The 22,395-nt window shown below is 39.0% G+C and overlaps 1 long non-coding RNA gene across 1 annotated transcript in view; it reads left to right on the top strand.

The window, feature by feature from the left end:
• LOC104969525 (uncharacterized) overlaps positions 1–19,242 on the top strand; it is a 36,872-nt gene extending 17,630 nt beyond the window's left edge. Inside the window, exon 5 of the long non-coding RNA XR_808712.4 lies at positions 1,713–19,242. This is a non-coding gene — a long non-coding RNA (uncharacterized lncRNA). The remainder of the gene's footprint in view (positions 1–1,712) is intronic.
• Positions 19,243–22,395: the final 3,153 nt, after the last annotated feature.

Below are 22,395 nucleotides of genomic sequence, written 5' to 3'. Positions count from 1 at the left end.
TCTTCAAAAAGGAATAGGTACAGAGTAAGCTCTCTGCATTTACTATTATTGTTTATAGAATACTTACTGTCAAGTTAAGGATGTATATATTAGTTGTGTGCATGCTTAGATGCTTCAGTCATGTCCAACTCTTTGCAACCCTATGGACAGTACCCCACCAGGCTCCTCTGTCCATGGAATTTCTCAGGCTAGAATGCTGGAGGGGGTTGCCATGCCCTCATCCAAGTGATCTTCCTGACCCAGGGATTGAACCAAGGTCTCTTACATATCCTGTGCTGGCAGATGGGTTCTTTACCACTAGCGCCACTTGGGAAGCCCTATTATGCATAAGAGGCCATCATAGTATAAGATGTAAGATGGACAAATACAGTAGACACAGTGGGTTTATTTTTTCCCCCAAAAGTAGCTTGCATATCAGTGGTAAAGAAATGTACAAACACCGCGTGGTAAAAATGTGGTGACATCAGGAGCTCAGAGAATGGAGAGATTCTTGTGGCCCGAGGCAAGGTATATAGTGATTCATTACATTGCAAGAAGATTGGAGGAGATAGTAAGCATTTCAGGAAGGGAAAGAAAAAAAGAAATGGAGATAGGACTACATAAAATATTTATAGCTTGGATGCACTGGAGCCTGGACTAAGAGGATGAGATTAGAAAAGAACACCAGAATCACAGATTTGGACTTCATTTAGTTATTGACATTTTCTGAGTAATAATAAGCCAGGATGATATTTGTGTTTTGGAAAGTTAACATGACAGTTATGTATTCAGTTAACATGTCCAGTTATATATACTTTCCATATTGGAGTAAATGCCTTCATTTATAAAAATGTTATTTCAGCTTCTTAAGATTATGGTCAATTTTTAATTAATACTAACTTTATTTCTATGGCTAAAATAATTAACTAAATAATGGTATATGAAAGAGATAGCCATTTTAAGGTTCTAATAATTTAGTAAATATTTTGCAACCTGGTACTAGAACTTGGGTTTTGGATGAGGGTGACAATAATTCAGTTATGAGCTTTGCAACTCACTCATGTGAATCTGAAAAAGTTATTTAACTCTATGAACCATCCATTTCTCATATATAAAATGCTGAATAGTAAAGCTTTCCTCATTGATTTGTTATGAGGATGAAATAACATATTTTAAAATGTCCAGACATTATCTACCACATGTAATAATTATGCAGTTCATGTTAAGTGCAATTAATGTCTGTAAACTAAGTGTAAAAAAGTAGAAAGCAGATCTTATTGTATCTATTACAGGGTTCAGAACACAATGCACTTTTATTTTTCTAGCTTCAAGACCCTTGCAATCTATTTTTTTCCTACTATCTCACTGATTTCTGTTTTAAAACCTCATTTATTTGTTTTTTCTCTTCTTTTTCTGTTGGTAGTATCCAGAGGTCAAATTTTGGATTTCTTTATCTCACAATTTCCCTTGAAGACCTTATCCAGTCCTATGACTTTAAATATTATCTGTGTACTGATTATTTTTGTGCTAATGTCAAGGATATATTCTCAAATTCTGTGATAATTACCCCTCCAAAAGACTGAGCTTAACTCCACTTCCCTGAGTCCAGAGTGTGGATTGTACACAGTGACTCTCTTCTAGTACCACTAAGTGATGGAATGTCACTTTTGAGATAAGGGTTTTCATCTTGGGTTCTCTCTCTCTCTATTTCTTCCTTTCTTTTCCTCTTTCAGTCATCCATTGCTGTGTGAAGACGTGCCCTAGGAAGCCCTATATAGAGGTCCACATAGTAAGGAACTGAAGCCTCCTACCAACAGCCACAGGAGTAAACTTGGATGCAGAGTCTCCAGCCTCAATGAAGTCTTCAGAGAGACTGCATATAGCCTCAGTGACAACTTGACTACAACCTCATGAAGAACTGTGAGCAAGAATTACTAAATAAGCCATGTCTGAATTTCTAACATTCAGAAACTGTGTGCTGCTGCTGCTGCTAAGTCGCTTCAGTCATGTCCAGCTCTGTGCGACCCCATAGACGGCAGCCCACCAGGCTCCCCTGTCCCTGGGATTCTCCTGGCAAGAACACTGGAGTGGGTTGCCATTTCCTTCTCCAATGCATGGAAGTGAAAAGTGAAAGTGAAGTCACTCAGTCATGTCTGACTCTTAGCGACCTCATGGACTGCAGCCTACCAGGCTCCTCCGTCCATGGCATTTTCCAAGCAAAAGTATTGGAGTGGGGTGCCATTGAAACTGTGTGAGATTATTATTATTATTATTTTGCTTTCAGTTCACTTCAGTTCAGTTCAGTTGTTCAGTCATATCCGACTCTTTGCGACCCCATGAACTGCAGCACACCAGGCTTCCCTGTCCATCACCAACTCCCAAAGTTTACTCATGTCCATTGAGTTGGTGATGCAGTCCAACCATCTCATCTTTTTTTGTCCCCTTCTCCTCTGCCCTCAATCTTTCCCATCATCAGGGTCTTTTCAAATGAATCGGCTCTTCGCATCAGGTGGCCAAAGTACTGGAGTTTCAGCTTCAACATCAGTCCTTCCAATGAACACCCAGGACTGATCTTCTTTAGGATATTTTGCTTTAGGATGCTAAATTTGGGGATAATTTGTTACATAGCAATAGATAACTAATGCAACCCCTGAATTTATCTCCAATCAGACCTCTACTTTGAACTCCAGACTTGTATATCCAACTGCCTACTTGCTATCTCTACCTAAATGTCTAACAGACATCTTGAACTCAACATGTTTAAAACTAAACTCCTGCTCTTTGCTCTCATCCCTCCAAGTTCAACATAACTTTCTGGCACCAGTTGCTATGTTTCTCAGGCTCGTTATTAAGTCTTAGCGAAATACTTGACTTCTGTCTTTTATACTCCTTCCGCAATCTACTAGGGAATTCTTTGACTCTACTTAAAAACTATATCCTGAGTTGATCACTTCTGACCAACTCACTACTACCATTCTGGGACTGCTGCTGCTGCTGCTGCTAAGTTGCTGCAGTCATGTCCAACTCTGTGCGACCCCATAGACGGCAGCCCACCAGGCTCCACCGTCCCTGGGATTCTCCATGCAAGAACACTGGAGTGGGTTGCCATTGCCTTCTCCAACACATGAAAGTGAAAAGTGAAAGGGAAGTCACTCAGTCGTGTCCGACTCTTCGCAGCCGCATGGACTGCAGCCTACCAGGCTCCTCCGTCCATAGGATTTTCCAGGCAAGAGTACTGGAGTGGGGTGCCAATGCCTTCTCAGATTGTAGGACTAGTTAACCTCATTTCATTGCAAGAAACTCCCTATTGTCTTTCAGTTTCTATCCTTGTCTCCCTCCCAGTCCCAATAACTCCCTCCCAATAACTCCCAGTGTATATTCTCAACACAGAAGACAGTTATCCTTTAAAAATGTATCCTTATCCTTTAAACACTTGAGTCAAATTTCCAGCTTAGATAGTAGTGGAGTGGCTTGTACTGGACTAACCTTACTGCAGATAGAAATTATTAACCCTGGATAGAATATTTTTTTAAAAAGCAGTTAAATCCCTCTCAGCGCCTGCCTATTCTGGATTAGCACTGGTGCATAATCCAAAGTAGGCGGATGCTGAGAGGGATTTAACCTTTGAAAGAAGGTTACCATACTGCGTAACAGCCACATTTACAAGGCTCTTCTCCTCAGGGCAATACTCAATTAATGTGTGGTGCAGTTGGATAAAACTAAGCGGGAGCCACTGTTATACTGACTTGTAATTTTATGAGAGGTAGAAACTATCAGAGTGACTGGAAATTAACAGGAGAGAACCCAGAAAAGAAGCGACAGGGTTGATTTCAAAACTCCCAGCAAACCTGTGGACAATTTCCTGAAATTCATATATAGAAAGCATTACATTAAGAAGTCCAGACGAAATCAATAGCATGATGGCTGAAAAAGTTAAACATGGGTTTTAGCTTCTTGATCCTTTTACTGAGTCCTGCCAAGTAAAAGGGCTCTTATAAATACCTCAGACTTTCCACTGAAACTCAGGAAATTCCCCATATTAGATACAAATACTATTTTCCCCCGATTGGCCCAAGTGCTGAGAGCAACATGGAAACAAATATGTCCCGACAAAATATAAAACAAACACTTCAAGAATTCAATGTGATGATCAGCCAGTAATTTAACTATTAGAAAATGTAATCATCACTTCTCATAGGAATAAAACAGAATTTGGAGCTTCAATTCACAACAAATGTGCAATAAAAATTTTATTAGATATAGGAAAATATGAGTTATTGTCAAGGATGAAAGCAATCAATATCAATAGACCACTGATAATTAGTCAACAATTAACAGTAAAAGACATTTAAGTATCTATGATAAGGACTTAATTTAAAAGGTGGTCATAATGAGAGTGAACAGCTGGAAATTATTGGCAAAGAAATAAAAGCTATAAAAAATCAAGAAGAATTTCTAGAAATGAAAAATTTAGCATCTGAAATAAAAGGGTTCTGTTGTTGAATTTAGTAGAAGATTGGAGTTAGCAGATTAAACGTTTTGACAAGAAGAATAAAAGCTCTCTTGAGATGTTCACATTCTAATCCCTGGAACCTAGGAGCCTATAAATATCTTACTGTGATATTATGATTTATAATATATATTTATATATTTGAACTTTGTCCCGGTTTCTGACTCAGAGCTCCTAAGAGTCTTGGAATTTCCTAAATGATAAGAGTGATAAGGGTGAAATGGATATCTTTCATTATTCATAACAACCCCTTTCTAGCACACCTGAGTTTAGATCACTGAGGTGAATTTAGAAAAGTCCATTGGTAACCTAAGGATGGGGGCTGGTTACCAGGGGAACCAACCTTGATAAGAGAGTTGAAACTTTTGGTCCTAGGGTCTGACCTTAAAACTCAACATTCAGAAAACTAAGATCATGGCGTCTGGTCCCATCACTTTATGGCAAATAGATGGGGAAACAGTGGAAACAGTGTCAGACTTTATTTTGGGGGGCTCCAAAATCACTGCAGATGGTGATTGCAGCCATGAAATTAAAAGACGCTTAATTCTTGGAAGGAAAATTATGACCAACCTAGACAGCATATTAAAAAGCAGAGATATACTTTGCTAACAAAGGTCCATCTAGTCAAAGCTATGGCTTTTCCAGTAGTCATGTATAGATGTGAGAGTTGAACTATAAAGAAGGCTGAGCACTGAAAAATTGATACTTTTGAACTGTGGTGTTGGAGAAGACTCTTGAGAGTCCCTTGGACTGCAAGGAGATCCAACCAGTCCATCCTAAAGGAGATCAGTCCTGGGTGTTCATTGGAAGGACTGATGCTAAAGCTGAAACTCCAGTACTTTGGCCACCTGATGCAAAGAACTGACTCATTTGAAAAGACCCTGATGCTGTAAAAGACTGAAGGTGGGAGGAGAAGGAGACGACAGAGGATGAGATGGTTGGATGACATCACCAACTCAATGAAGATGAGTTTGAGTAAACTCTGGGAGTTGGTGATGGACAGGGAGGGCTTGTGTGCTGCAGTCCATGGGATCACAGAGTCAGACACAACTGAGTGACTGAACTGAATTGAACTGAGGGTCTGACCTCTTGGGAGGGGATAAGGGCTAGAGACTGAGTTAATCTCCCAACAGTCAATGATTTAAGTCATCATGCATACATGATGGAAGCTCTGGAAAAATCCACAAGGATGAGGTCCAGAGAATCTTCAGGTAAGTAAACTCGTGAAAGTTCTAGGAGAGTGGTATGCCCAGAGAAGACATGGAAGCTCCTTGATCCTTTCCCGCATACCTTGCCTGAGGCATCTCTTCCACCTGGCTGAGTTATATTTTTTATAATATGTTTTTAAAATAAAATTTTGTAATCTAGTAAGTAAAACATATTCCTGAGTTTTTTGAGCCACTCTAGCAAACTAATCAAGCCTGAGGTCCTGGGAACCTTTGGACTGTAGTTAGCTGGTCAGAACCATAGGTAACAAGAAATCTGCACTTGCAGTTGGCATTTGAAATGGCGGGGGGCATTCTTGGAGGACTGAGCCCTTATGGAATCTGATACTATCTCCAGGCAGGTAATGTCGGAATTGAGTTAAATTGTAGGACACCTGGCTAATGTCACAGAATTGCTTGGTGTGTAGAAGCTCTAAGGGGGGCACCCCTCACCCTCCCAACATATTTGGTGACCAGAAGTATTGAGTGTGAGTAATATTAAAGAAGTCGCACAGGAGGAAGTGAGTTTCTCCTTTACAGTAACTTTTCATGTCAAAAGGATTTTTGCATGTGGAATTACAACTACAAACTTCAAAACAGACATCCTGAATTATCTACACGGTCCCCATGTAACTGTATGCGCCTTTAAAAGTGGAAGTAGGTCATAGACTTGAGAAAATGGAAGAAGACAGGAAAGATTTGAAATGTGAGAGACACATCACCAAATTTTGATGGATTTGAAGATTGAGAAAGGAGATCACATGCTAAGGCAGGTAGGGAACCTGTAAAGCTGGGAATGACCCTCAGCTGACAGTTTGCAAAAAGACAGGGACCTCAGTTTTAGAAACATAAGGAACTGAACTCTGTTCATAACTTACATGGATTTACCTAGAGCTTCCATAAAAGGATACAGCTTTGCTGACATGTTGATTGCAGCCTGGTGAAACCCATGTCAGATATTAGACCTACAGAATAGACCTGTAGGATAATACATGTATGTGAGTCTAAACCTCTAAATTTGTGGTAATTTGTTATGGCACCAATTGAAAACTAACACAAGAGGGTCAATAATAAGCTTCAAAATAGATAAATGTATAAAAAAAGAAGGGGACAGATAATTATTTTTTTCTAGCATTGGCCAAAAATTCCCCAAATTTGTTCAACAAGATAAACTTACAGGACCAAAAAGCTTCAATAACTCCTTATATGCATATGCTAAAATCATAAATCTTTTAGAAGAAAGTACAGGAGAATATTTTTGTGACCTGAGAACATAGGTAAGGATTTCTTAAGGCAAAAATACACTAAACATGAAAGAAAATAATCATAAATTACACTTCATCCAAATGAATGTATTTTGCTTATTAAAATACACAAATAAGAGGGAAAAGTCAAATTATGGACTGAGAATATATTTATAATACATAAATCCAACAAAGAAATTACATCCAGGATATTTAAAGAATTCCTTCAGGCCTTAAGAAGCTAAATAACCCTTTAAAAAAGAGTAAAGAAATTAAATAGATATCTCACAAAGGAAGATACATGATGGTGAAAAGTATATGAGAAGGTGCTGACATGACAAATTATTAGGGAAATTCAAATTAAATCACAATGATTTACATTATACACCAACCAAAAAAATCTGTAGCCCACCAGGCTCCTCTGTTCATGGAATTCTCCAGGAAAGAATACTGGAGTGGGTTCCCATTTCCTTTTCCAAGGGATCTTCCTGACCCCGGGATCGAAACCAGGTCTCCTAGCATTGCAGGTGGAGTCTTTATCATCTGAGCCACCAAAATATGGTTGGCACCCACTAATCTGGTCTAAAGTTCTAATTTTACAGTTAAGGAAACTTTTACAAAGGTAAAATTTCTTTGCCGAGATTATGCAACTGGTAATTTAAACTCTATGAAATTGACATTTTTTGTAGGTTAAAAAATTAATAATGGTGACTTCACATAGTTAAAAAGAATAATAGTATGCTTGGTCTTCACACATCTAAGGATGGGTCTTTCTAGTTGGCCATGCTTTTTGCTGGATATAGAAAACAAAATACTTTCCGAAAGATTCTCCAATGATAGATACTCTGTTAAATTGCAGCATTTTCTTGATAGCCAGGACCCTCACATATGGTCACACTCATGGTGCAAGGCACACTCACTGTTCATGTATTCCACAATGCAAGTGGAATTATCATCACATTCTATGTTGGAAAAAAAAATATTACATCCATACTTTCTCGAGCTTGTTTCTTTTCCTTGATATTTGACATTAATATTCATTAATTATTGCTATCCCCAATTACTTATACTGAATAACCCTCTAAATCTTTTCAAATTCCTTTCTGTTTGATTTTTCTCATTTTTACAGTCCTAGTGACCTACTTGTCCTGCTTGTCGCTTTCCTGTTTGTAGCTATTTTTCTTGCATAGCTCTCTATCCCTCTCTGCCTTCTCCTTCATGAGACTAATGCCATCTGCTCTTATGCTCTTCTCTCCATGACCAATGTCATCAAAGTGAACCCTATCCAGCCTTAATGTAAATTTATAAATCAATTTGTTTATATAAAGTAATTCTTATCTGAAGTACATAAGCAGAAACAAAAAGCAAGAATGTGATCTCTAGGTGCTCATTTTTTTCTTAAATATTTCTGAATATGTAGATAGTTGGATGTGATTTGAATTATATTTTAAAGGCTATTTGATTTTTATATGTGCGTATATGGCTGAACTGATATGTTGTTCCATTACAGTTTTCTAGAAACAGCATAGGGGAGAAGAAAACTAGGAAAACAGAGTATATACCAGAAGGAAAGTTACAGATAGGATCTAAACATGTATTTAGAAGAAGGCTGATTAACTTCATTATGTGGAAGAAAGATCAGCAAACATGCAGAGATGTTTAGTCATACTAGCAGCAGTCTCCCACTGTGGCTAGGATGCCAACAATAGCTTGAGCTGAGAGCCTCTTTCATTCAGAAAACACTACTACTAATTCTGACATGCATTCCAATATGTAACTTTATCATAGGTGTATAAGTCTTATTTTGGGGGAAAAAACTAAAAAAACAATATTGGGTAAAAATGTGATCTATTTTTTTTTATTTCTGTTTTAAGTTAAACTGCTAGAATTTACCAGAAAAAATAGGACCAATTTGATGTTTTATCGATTTAGAAATATCATGCTTTCTCAGACTTTACATGCTATGCTTTGATGGCCTGGATGCTGGGTGCTATATTTCAGCACAAAGCCTTAATAACACTCTTGGGGGTAGAAGGTTATTGCTGTTTGTTTGTTTATCGTTTTTTCCTGACTAGAAAGTCAATATAGATATGTGCATTTTGTTGCAGGTTACCAACTACAGGCTGAAAATAGTTTTGTAAGACAGAGTTTGTTTATTTTTCTTCTTTCTTCCTTCCATCAAGATCCAGCATAGATAACAAACATTTGAAAAGAAAATAACTGGGGAAAGAAAATAACCATGAAGCTTTTTTTTTTTTTTAATATATATAAAAGGTTGAAAAAATCCCCCTTGTGATTTTTTATGGAACTTAATGATAACTTTTGTTTAAATTCATGGATTTATTAGAAATTACTAACTGGGTGTTCAGATCCAGTGCTTTATTTTTATAAGAATTTTATCTACATTCCATTCACTCATGAAAAACACGTTTTCCTAACTCATCTACTTTAACAGTAGGACTAAAAATGCCTTAGGATAGGAAAGTGAGAACTGAGAAGGGCTCTGCCTAAAAGGAGATTTCGGTTGGCATACTGTTCCGCAAGACATAGATTAAGATGGCCAGACATCCAGATTGTCTTTTCCAATTGTAATTCAATTCACTTTAACAAATAGTTTTCTAATGGTCTAAAAATTATAAGACATTGGATTGGATTGGGCAGGAAATAAACATATGGGATATCCTTCTTCCCCTAAGTAGTTTACTTTGGTTGGGTTTGGGGGAGGCAATAAACCTTGTGCATACGTAGCTGTTGTAGGAAGCAGGAGTAAGTGGGTTTTGTTAAGGAGCTATCAGTATGGTGCTATAATGTAACAAGCCCAAATAAATGTCATTCATTTAGGATTGAGGGCGTTATTAAGCCTTTAAGGAGGGAGCTATTTTTGAAATAAACATTGGAAGAAAAAAGTTTTTAAAAGCAGAGAAATGCACGTCAGAAGGAGGGAAAATCGTGAACCAAATGCAGTTGTAATTTGCCAGCAAGTAGTAGTAGTGTCAGTTGCTCAGTCGTGTCCGACTCTTTGCGACCCCATGGACTATATAGCCCACCAGGTTCCTCTGTCCATGGGATCCTCCAGGCAAGAATACTGGAGTGCGTGGTCATTCCCTTCTCCAGTGCCAGCAAGTAGGGGGATTATAAAGGGTTTTGACAGAGATTGGATTGTGTTTTAGGCAATGACTTTTAAGATGAAGTTCAAACAAACACTTCAGCAGATGACATAGAATTCCATGGGTATTTCTTTATTTGGTGAAATGTAATAAAGTCTTCGGAGAAGGCAATGGCACCCCACTCCAGTACTCTTGCCTGGAAAATCCCGTGGGCAGAGGAGCCTGGTAGGCTGCAGTCCATGGGGTCTCTAAGAGTCGGACAAGACTGAGTGAATTCAACTTCACTTTTCACTTTCATGCACTGGAGAAGGAAATGGCAACCCACTCCAGTGTTCTTGCCTGGAGAATCCCAGGGACGGGGGAGCCTGGTGGGCTGCCGTCTACAGGGTCGCACAGAGTCGGACACGACTGAGGCAACTTAGCAGCAGCAGCAACAAGGTCTTAATATAAATCTCTTTATAATCTGGATTCAATCTATTTACCACTCCCCCTTCCCCATACACCAAGATTAAAAGTAGAACCTAGGGAAATTCTAAAATATAAAGGATGAACATAGAATTATAAGTTGAAAAAATGGCTGAGAAGAAACAACAGTATAAAAAAAATATGGAGGAAATAAACTAAGATAGAATGATGTAAGAACATATACTTTTCAGCTTAGAATAATCCTGACACCAAAGCTAGAAAAGGACAATAACAAATAAAATTGCCAGTCAATGTTCTTTATCAACACAGACTAAAAATTCTGAGTTGAGTCATATATAACTGGAAATCAGTTATATATAGAAAGAAAAATGACCAAGCAAAGTTTATTCCAGGAAAGAAAGGATGGTTTAAAGTTTGAAAATTGATCAGTATAATTCATCACATTAATAGTATATAATGGTCTCAAGAGATGCAGAGAAATACTTGATAAAATTCAACACCCATTTATGATAAAAACTCTCAGCAAACCAGAAATTTAAGGTCACTTTCTTAATCCAACAAAGAATATCTGCAGTTCAGAAACTTGCTACAGCCATTTGAAAAGTATTTTCATGGAATGACTTGGGGCAGGGGGTAAAGCCTGTCTAAAAAGGAATGAGAATAAGAGCATTCAATGCGACTTATTTACAAGGCTTGGCTACAATGGGGGAAAGGGTGATAGTCCCAGGAAGATATTACAAAGGTGTTTTTTGGATTTTATTATTTTTGGTATTTTGAAAACTAGGTAAAATGAACTATTCATCATTATCTAAATAGAGAAACCAGAGATCAAATTGCCAACATCCACTGGATCATTGAAAAAGCAAGAGAGTACCAGAAAAAACATGTATTTCTGCTTTATTGAGTACGCCAAAGCCTTTGACTGTGTGGATCACAATAAACTGTGTAAAGTTCTGAAAGAGATGGGAATACCAGAACACCTGACCTGCCTCTTGAGAAACCTGTATGCAGGTTAGGAAGTAACAGTTATTACTGGACATGTTACTGGACATATAACAACAGACTGGTTCCAAATAGGGAAAGGAGTACGTCAAGGCTGTATATTGTCACCCTGCTTATTTAACTTCTATGCAGAGTACATCATGAGAAACGCTGGGCTGGAAGAAGCACAAGCTGGAATCAATATTGTCGGGAGAAATATCAATAACCTCAGATATGCAGATGACACTACCCTTATGGCAGAAAGTGAAGAAGAACTAAAGAGCCTCTTGATGAAAGTGAAAAAGTAGAGTGAAAAAGTTGGCTTAAAGCTCAACATTCAGAAAACGAAGATCATGGCATCTGGTCCCATCACTTTATGGGAAATAGATGGGGAAACAGTGGAAACAGTGTCAGACTTTATTTCTTTGGGCTCCAAAGTCACTGCAGATGGTGATTGCAGCCATGAAATTAAAAGATGCTTACTCCTTGGAAGGAAAGTTAAGACTAACCTAGACAGCATATTAAAAAGCAGAGACATTACTTTGTTAACAAAGTTCCATCTAGTCAAAGCTATGGTTTTTCCAGTGTCATGTATGGATGTGAGAGTTGGACTATAAAGAAAGCTGAACACCGAAGAATTGATGCTTTTGAACTGTGTTGTTGGAGAAGACTCTTGAGAGTCCTTTGGACTGCAGGGACATCCAACCAGTCCATCCTAAAGGAAATCAGTCTTGGGTGTTCATTGGAAGGACTGATGTTAAATGAAACTCCAGTACTTTGACCACCTCATGTGAAGAGCTGACTCACTGGAAAAGACCCTGATGCTGGGAGGGATTGAGGGCAGGAGCAGAAGGGGACAACGGAGGAGGAGATGGTTGGATGGCATCACCAACTCGATGGACGTGGGGTTTGGTGGACCCCGGAAGTTCGTGATGGACAGGGATGCCTGGTGTGCTGCAGTTCAAGGGGTCACAAAGAGTCAGACACAACTGAGTGACTGAACTGAACTGAAATAGACCCATGAAGTTTTACTCACTGTGTTTTGCATATTGTGTATATCTAGAGAGTGAAAGTGAAAGTCACTTAGTTATGTCTGACTCTTTGCAACCCCATGGATTATACAGTCTATGGAATTCTCCAAGCCAGAATACTAGAGTGGGTAGCTGTTCCCTTCTCCAGGGGATCTTTCCAACCCAGGGATTGAACCCAGGTCTCCTACATTGCAGGCAGATTCTTTACCAGCTGAGCCACCAGAGAAGCCTGGTGTATATCTGGGGATTAACAGAAAAGAGATGCACACTTAAAGGATTTAACTGGAGAGAGCTAAATATTTGGACTCTTGAAAGATACAGGGACTTGTGGTATTAGAATGTTTTACCACCCCTAGATCTAAAGTTGTAACAGAATTATGTAGTCCAACAAGATTAGTATTCTGAATTCTCTTTCTTCCCACCCTCTGTTATCTTCCAGGCATCTGCCACTGGCTGATCCTAACAGAAAACAAAGGGCAAGGAATCCTGGTTAATGTAGTCCATAGGAGTTACTATTGTAAGTCACATAGAGATGGGCAGGAAGAGATCTGAAGAGGCCAATGAAGACTAGTTAGCACATATATGTTCTAGTCTAACTGTTATGCCCTTCCCTACTTTTCTATCTTGCAAAATTCTCTTTTCTCTTTAAGGCTCAATCCATAAGAAACGTTCTATATGGACTCACAGTGCTTCCCAAGCAAGGACAGGTGATTTCTCTTCTATTTGTATTTATGCATCTGTTGCAAAGACTATTTATTAGTGCAAGTACATGACAGACACAGTCTTAACCTGTATTATTTATCTCATTTACCCAAATAATCTTTTAAGGTAGATAGAAAGCAATGGCAACCCACTCCAGTACTCTTGCCTGGAAAATCCCATGGACGGAGGAGCCTGGTGGGCTGAAGTCCATGGGGTCGCTAAGAGTCGGATACGACTGAGCATCTTCACTTTCACTTTTCACTTTCATGCATTGGAGAAGGACATGGCAACCCACTCCAGTGTTCTTTCCTGGAGAATCTCAGGGATGGGGGAGTCTCGTGGTCTGCCGTCTATGGGGTCGCACAAAGTCAGACACGATTGAAACGACTTAGCAGCAGCAGCAGCAGCAGCAGCATAGCCATTTAACCTCAAGGAATCCTAGGCTTAGCAGGTTAAATAACTTGTCCAAATGTACTTAGCTGGTGACTGGCAGTTTGTTCATACTACCTCCATCACTCCATGCTCCCATAATGCTTTGTGTGTAGATCAGATAAAGCATTTACCACATTCTATTTTCTGAAATTCAAGCAAGAAAATCATACTTGTGGCAAATGATCACAGAATGTCAACAGTCAAGCTGCTCATCCTGGTGCCTTTAATCACTAGTAATTGTTTGAGTTTCTGTCGGACGAGATCCTGGACAGGGTTCATATCTGGTATCTGTCCCAGTGACAAATGAAATGATAGCAGAGCATGGAGTCAGAGTTCTACTTTATTAGGCAGGTATACTTCTGTTGCAAATGATAAAATCCTCCTTAATGTAGTTTTTTTTTTTTTTAATTAAGTTTATTTTATTTTTAAACTTTACATAATTGTATTAGTTTTGCCAAACATCAAAATGAATCCGCCACAGGTATACATGTGTTCCCCATCCTGAACCCTCCTCCCACCTCCCTCCTCATACCATCCCTCTGGGTCGTCCCAGTGCACCAGCCCCAAGCATCCAGTATCGTGCATCGAACCTGGCCTGGCATCTCGTTTCATACATGATATTTTACATGTTTTACCCCAATGTTCATCGCAGCACTGTTTATAATAGCCAGGACATGGAAGCAACCTAGATGTCCATCAGCAGATGAATGGATAAGAAAGCTGTGGTACATATACACAATGGAGTATTACTCAGCCATTAAAAAGAATACATTTGAATCAATTCTAATGAGGTGGATGAAACTGGAGCCTATTATACAGAGTGAAGTAAGCCAGAAGGAAAAACACCAATACAGTATACTAACACATATATATGGAATTTAGAAAGATGGTAACAATAACCCTGTGTACGAGACACAAAAGAGACACTGATGTATAGAACAGTCCTTAATGTAGTTTAAGCAACAAAAGAAAATATATTCGTCCATGTAGCTAGCAAGGCCAAAATGAACCTGACTTCAGTTCAGTTCAGTTCAGTCGCTCAGTTGTGAACCTGACTTAAATGTACATAAATAAATCTAAGGGCTCAAGGGTTCATACAATTTTTCAGGGTTTTTTCTCCTTGCCAATCTCTCTGTTTTACTTTTTTATCTTTTTCCTGACTATTGCTCAATTTTCTTCTGACAAGTTTTCTCTGCTGCCACTGGTAGCCTTTGCTTTAGATGGCCCCTCCTTAGTACATCTAGCTGTAAGAGAATGTCTTTCCAATATCCATTTATCAATTTAAGAAGGCATTTGTTTGGTCTTGCTTATTTGTTAAATGCTTACCCCAGGGTTAATCACTGTGATAGAGAAACTGGTCCCATTAACTGGTCATCATGTTTGAGATATAAGTCCACTGCTAAGGATGGGAAAGAACTTACTGTAGGATGCTAGAAAAATAATGAGATTTAATGGGAAATGTGCTGGGTAGTCTACCCAAATAACTATCACAATCTTTTCCCAATCTTCTTGCCAAATCTATTTTCAAATTAAGTGTATTCTTCTTTCAAAACATGTTTTTGCTTTTTCTTTGTGTGCCAGTTCTATCATCAAGTGTTTTAGGACATAATTTGCTCAGTCGTGTCTGACTCTTTGCAACCCCATGAACCACAGCACGCCAGGCCTCCCTGTCCATCACCAACTCCAGGAATCTGCCCAAACCCATTTCCATTGTGTTGGTGATGCCATCCAACCATCTCATCCTCTGTCATCTCCTTCTCCTCCTGCCCTCAATCTTTCCCAGCATCAGGGTTTTTTCAAATGAGTCAGTTCTTTGCATCAGATGGCCAAAGTATTGGAGTTTCAGCTTCAACATCAGTCCTTCCAAGGAACACCCAGGGCTGATCTCCTTCAGAATGGACTGGTTGGATCTCTTTGCAATCCAAGGGACTCTCAAGAGTCTTCTCTAACACCACAGTTCAAAAGCATCAATTCTTTGGTGCTCAGCTTTCTTCACAGTCCAACTCTCACATCCATACATGACCACTGGAAAAACCATAGCCTTGACTAGATGGACCTTTGTTGGCAAAGTAATGTCTCTGCTTTTGAATATGCTATCTAGGTTGGTCATAACTTTCCTTCCAAGGAGTAAGTGTCTTTTAATTTCATGGCTGCAGTCACCATCTGCAGTGATTTTGGAGCCCCTCAAAATAAAGTCATCCACTGTTTCCACTAGCATGAGTCTAATTATTAAAAGTAGGATATTTTCACCCTTGTGAAAAATCTTTCTCACTATAGTTAGTTCAGCACAGTGAATCTGTATTGCAGTTTATCCATATTGTCAGACTCTTAAAAGCACAAGAATAGCTTCATATTGAATGATGTTTTATAATGGTCTCTACTGTTTTTCAGGCTGACAAAAGATGTATCTGACAACCCATTGACATGTATCTGACATGTATCCAAATTACTTTTATCCTCTGCCAGCTGTATCAATATTTCTTAAACTTTTGGGGTCAATAAGAATCTGATGAAAGCTGAGGACTCACTCCCTAGAAAAATGTACATATAAACATACCATGATTTTTTTTTATAGAATACTATGGAGTTCACTGGAGAAGGCAATGGCACTCCACTCCAGTATTCTTGCCTGGAAAATCCCATGGACGGAGGAGCCTGGTAGGCTGCAGTCCATGGGGTTGCTAAGAGTCGGGCACGACTGAGCGACTTCACTTTCACTTTTTACTTTCATGCATTGGAGAAGGAAATGGCAACCCACTTCAGTATTCTTGCCTGGAGAATCCCAGAGACGGAGGAGCCTAGTGGGCTGCCGTCTACAGGGTTGCACAGAGTTGGACACAACTGAAGTGACTTAGCAGCAGCAGCAGCATGGAGCTCACATATCTCTAAGATAGAGAATAGCTTTTGATGTGAGGAAAACAAAGCAGACATATGCACATAGAGTTGGTACCTTGATGAGGAGTACACAGTGTTTTGTAAGCTTTGTTTTCAAGCCTTCAGAGTGTTTAGACGTAAAGCATCGTCAGATTTACACTTTAATTATATTGCTTTGTCTAAAGATAAGAAATGAATTTAAGGTTATTGGAAAGATAGGTGCAAGAGAGATAAGTAAAGAAACTAGTATACATATAAAGGAGGTCAATCAGGCAGGACTTCCTAATTTATTATAAGTAGGGGTTGGGAGAAGGAGAATTCAAGGATGAACCTCAAGCTTCCAAATGGATTATGGTGACATTAACAGACTACCAAAATCACTGCAGATGGTGATTGCAGCCATGAAATTAAAAGACGCTTACTCCTTGGAAGGAAAGTTATGACCAACCTAGATAGCATATTCAAAAGCAGAGACATTACTTTGCCAACAAAGGTCCGTCTAGTCAAGGCTATGATTTTTCCAGTAGTCATGTATGGATATGAGAGTTGGACTGTGAAGAAAGCTGAGTGCTGAAGAATTGATGCTTTTGAACTGTGGTGTTGGAGAAGACTCTTGAGAGTCCCTTGGACTGCAAGGAGATCCAACCAGTCCATTCTAAAGAAGATCAGTCCTGGGTGTTCTTTGGAAGGACTGATGCTAAAGCTGAAACTCCAGTACTTTGGCCACCTCATGCGAAGAGTTGACTCATTGGAAAAGACTCTGATGCTGGGAGGGATTGGGGCAGGAGGAGAAGGGGACAACAGAGGATGAGATGGCTGGATGGCATCACTGACTTGATGGACGTGAGTTTGAGTGAACTCTGGGAATTGGTGACGGACAGGGAGGCCTGGCGTGCTGCAGTTCATGGGGTTGCAAAGAGTCGGACATGACTGAGCGACTGAACTGAACTGAGACTAGAAATAGTAGAGGAGGAGCAATTTGGTGATTTATGGTGACCTCTGTCAAATCACTGAAATTTAAGTTACATGAGTTAAGGTTAGATAGTTGGACATATATAGGATCTATGTTTATGATGACAATCTGGAATTCTTCTGCAGGACAGTGTTTCTAAACCTTAACACACAGAAGAGTCACTTAGAAAGTCTATGGAAACAGATTGCTGGGTCCTACTCTCAGAGTTTTTGATTCGGTAGGTCTGGGGTAAGGCTGGAAAATATTTTATCTTCTAATAGCCTCCCAGGTGATACTGGTGCTGTTCTGGATATCTGGAAGACCACACTGGAAAACACTGATGTAGAAGACCTTTGTTGTTTTCAGTTTCTATCCAACTTTTTATTTTCTTGTTACAGCATCCCTTTCAGTGCCGCCAACATCCTTTGGGAAATTGCTTCTCTCTTACTCCAGCCATTCTATTCTTGTTTTTCTGCCTATGTTCATTCATGTATGATTACACACGGAGAGATACATCTATATAGAAAACCACTTTCTTAGAAACAATAAAATGGTGGCTGTCAGGGGCTGGGGACAGGGTGGGATAGGCGATATTGGTCAAAGGGTGTGTGTGTGTGTTAGTCACTCATTCGTGTCCCACTCTTTGCGATCCCATGGACTGTAGCCCACCAGGCTCCTCTGTCCATGGGATTCTCTGGGCAAGAATACCAGAGTGGGCTGCCATTTCCTTCTCCAGGGGATCTGCCCGTCTCAGGGGTTGAATCTGGGTTTCCTGCTTTGCAGGAAGATTCTTTCCTCTCTGAGCCACCAGGGAAGCCCTGGTCAAAGGGTAAAACATTCAATTATGTAAGTTCTGAGGATCTAATGTACAGCTTGGTGACTTTAGTTTAACATAAGGTATTGTTTATGTCAAAGTTGCTAAGAGTAGATCTTATATATTCTCACCACCAAGAAAAAGAAGTTGACTGTGCAAGATGATAGATGTGTTAATTATCTTCTTTATCTTGGTAATCATTCCACAATGTATATAATTCAAATAATCTCATTGTACACTTTAAATATATATGTTTATATTTGTCAATTACACCTCAATAAAGTTGGGGGAAAAAAGAAGAGAATGAAACCACCACACAGGAAAAGCTAGAAACAGAGAAGGAGAACAAAAGAGAAGAGAAAAAAAAGTACAGAAAAGAATTTCCCATTCATCCCTCAAGCTGGGTCCAGCGCTTGCCTTCCCAATTACTTGAGCAATAAATTCTCTCTTTAAGTCAGCTAGAATGTATTCCTGTAACTTTCTATGAGAAAGTCCCAATATATTTTCCTTTTATTTTTTTAAAAGACTTTTTGAGATTCCGATTCCCATTTGTGATATCTGGTTAGTAAAGCAAGTTGTAAATATTTTTTGTTTAAAAAATTCAATAATGTTTGCTGCTGCTACTGCTAAGTCGCTTCAGTCGTGTCCAACTCTGTGTGACCCCATAGATGGCAGCCCACCAGGCTCTGCCGTCCCTGGGATTCTCCAGGCAAGAACACTGGAGTGGGTTGCCATTTCCTTCTCCAACGCATGCAAGTGAAAAGTGAAAGTGAAGTCGCTCAGTTGCGTCCGACTCGTAGCGACCCCATGGACTGCAGCCTACCAGGCTCCTCCATCCATGGGATTTTCTAGGCAAGAATACTGGAGTGGCTTGTCATTGCCTTCTCATGTTTATATTTTCCCAAATCAAATAAAATCAATATAATTCAAAGTCTATTTGCAAAGTTCAGTTTTTGTTCTTGTTGCTTCAACTTTAGCACAGACCACAGCTGGGTTATAAGGCATTTTACTGATTTGGTTACCTTAAAATAAACACCAATCTAAGTAGAATTAGCCATAGAATATGCACTGGCATGGGCTGTGTTGAATGGTTTCTACTCTGATGGTGGTGGTGTTATCATTACTGATTTAGAGGGACACAGTTAGGTTTCTGTCTTGTAATATTTTGCAAGCAGTTCTGCTTTCACAAGTTCAGTTGCTCTTACTATTTTTCTTTTATTATAATAAAATTAATAGGAAGGAGACCACCTGAGGCACATTAATTAATAGTTAAGAGAAAAATTTTGACCTATTTTCCTTCTTCATTCCTCCAACTGGATAGATAATATGTTTTCACTAATAAAACTGAGCCTGCTGCAATGCTGTATGTAATGTGAATTACCTTTCTGTGGGGAGCCAGGAGAACTTAGTGTAACATGCAAAATCTCTGGAGAATACCAGATCTTGTTTTTGTTTCTCCTTGAATTCTCTCTCTGGTGTGCCTTGTGGTCTTTAGAGGGATTCTAAAGCATCTGGATATTGTGGAAAAGGAAAAAAAACCAGATTAGCAATGACTTGATGAAGTTTCTTTCACTTCTTATATTGCTATCTGTGCAAAATTGTTAATGTGTCTCTTTACTATTTCTGGTCTCTTCAATATCTTTGTGACAGTTGAAGAAGAAAGACAAATGCCCATGATTCATCTTGTTCAGATAGAATATTTCTAATATTAAAAGAAAAGTAGAATATTACCTTTTGATGAGGCCCACTGGTCCAGAGACAAACAGGACCTTAATAATCTATCATTATTGAATGAAGATAATAAATGACATTTCTCTTATTCTCAAGACATCATTTTAACAGAAACTTTGGAGGAAGGGGTTACTTTATATCCACAGGGGAGAAATTATTATTTTTTTTAATTGAGAGTTAGGTATAAACCCCGAAACTGTTATTCTCTATTTATTTTATTAACTTACAGATGCATGAAGCTCTTCCAAGCCTATTTAATTTGTGCCTGTGACTTCTCTTTAAGAGCAAGGACAGATAGTGCACATTTCTTGGATATAGCACAAACAGGATCTTATTTCATTTGTTAGTTGAGTAGAAGCTGAACAGAGCTTTTTTTGGAGAATATAAAACAGAGTTTCCCACTGAGCTAACCTCATTTTCTAGGATTGTACCATTGCCCTCACCATATGTCCGGCTGCATTATTATAAAGACATCCAACTGCTGAGGTTATTTCTGTCTCTAGTAAATAGATGCTAGTTATATTTCTTAAAATTGTCCTTATGCAAGTTAAATTTTCTTACGAAAGAATCATCAGAACTAATGTACACTGATTTTGATCATGTAAATTCAATTAGAGGAAATGACATATGAAAAAGAGAAGGATGGGGCAGTGGTTAGGGGTACTAGAGAGATAGATTGGAGTACAATATGAATGTTAGGCTAAGGGGTTTGGAATTAATTCCAGTACTGTGGAACTCCTTATAGTAGTTGGCGTGGGTCTCTGGATATCATTGCAGATTCAAACTAAAGCCATATGTGAAGGTTTTGTGTTTTTTTTTGTGAGAACTTCTACTGCCAGCACCATTATCAAGCTTTGTGTCTGATGTGAGAGATGTGAGGGTGGAGAGGGGGCTGTCTCCTCTTTAGCCAAAGATTATTTCATTTCAGATTCTTTGTTTCCATTCAGATAGCCCCTCCATCCATCCTCCTGCCAGCCTCTGTCTGATATATGCAGTTATTGTAAGCCAACTTTCTCTTGCAGCAGGCTCCTACAATTTTCTCATAAACATAGTGCATGGAAGCAGCATAACCTGTTTTTGAAGCATTGTACACATGCAAAGTATACATCAAGAAAAAGACTAGTAATCAAGAGTTGCAGTTCTAGAGTCACAATGCATTGGGTCAATTCTATGTTCTGATCATTTACTTGCCATGTGACTCAGAAAATGACTTAACCTCCTTCAGTCTTTGTAAAATGAGGATAGTGTATGGATCTCATATGATTATTTCAAAGTGTTAATGCATTAGCACCTGTGAAGCACTGATAACCCTGCACAATACAAAGTAATGTCTCAATAGATGTCTGAAATATTTTTATAGGTTTTGACCTGATTAGAGTCCTAATCAGTTAACATGCTGCTGCTGCTAAGTTGTTTCAGTTGTGTCCGACTCTGTGCAACCCCATGGCCAGCAGCCCACCAGGCTCCCCTGTCCCTGGGATTCTCCAGGCAAAAATACTGGAGTTGGTTGCCATTTCCTTCTCCAATGCATGCAAGTGAAACGTGAAAGTGAAGTCGCTCAGTCATGTCCAACTCCTAGTGACCCCATGGACTGCAGCCTACAAGGTTCCTCTGTCCATGGGATTTTCCAGGCAAGAGTACTGGAGTTAATACTAGTGAATGGAAAAAGCAAGGGGTTTTTAGTCAAGTGAATGTGACTTCAAATCTTGGCTCTGCTGCTACCAGCTGTGTGAACTTGGGCCTCTTTGAGCCCACCTTCATATCAAAGAATTGCTCAGCAGGCAGACTCAGCCTCCAAGTAATAGAATGTCCTACTTGAAATGGCTTAACGAATAAGGAAAGAAGTTCTACCTTGTGTAACCTGCAGTCCAAGGGGATGGAGGTGCAGTGTGTCACTTAACTATTTTCTTACTACTCTTTGGCTTCAGCCTTTCTCTCCCTGTCAATTTTGTTCTCAGTCTGGCTCCTCTCATGGTCCCAAGTTAGTGGCTGGGGCAACTTGGGCAAGATGCTCCCTTTTCCTACCTAAAATGAGAAAGAGAGATTCTTAGCTAATCATGAAATACAAGTTCTTCCTTTTACCCTTCTGAATCATTTTAGGGCACATAGCCACCGTTAGACCAATCACAAGAGTCAGAAAATTAGCATAGAATAATTAGAATCTTCCTTTAGAACAGATGAAGATAGAAATCTGAAAAAAAATCAGAGTTCTATTTGGAAAAATGAAAGGGAAATGGATATTGCATGGGCAACTAGGTATGTTCATCACAATTTGTTTTTAATATTAAATAAGACAATATAATGTCATTTAATATTAAATCAGATAGCATAGTGTTATATTAATATTTAATATTATTTAATATTAATTTATTAATCAATTAATATTAATTTAATATTTAATATTAAA

Source organism: Bos taurus, chromosome 9 (genome assembly GCF_002263795.3).
Source record: "Bos taurus isolate L1 Dominette 01449 registration number 42190680 breed Hereford chromosome 9, ARS-UCD2.0, whole genome shotgun sequence".
In the NCBI taxonomy this organism is placed as follows: Eukaryota; Metazoa; Chordata; class Mammalia; order Artiodactyla; family Bovidae; genus Bos; species Bos taurus.
This window is presented reverse-complemented; position numbering and strand designations above follow the sequence as displayed.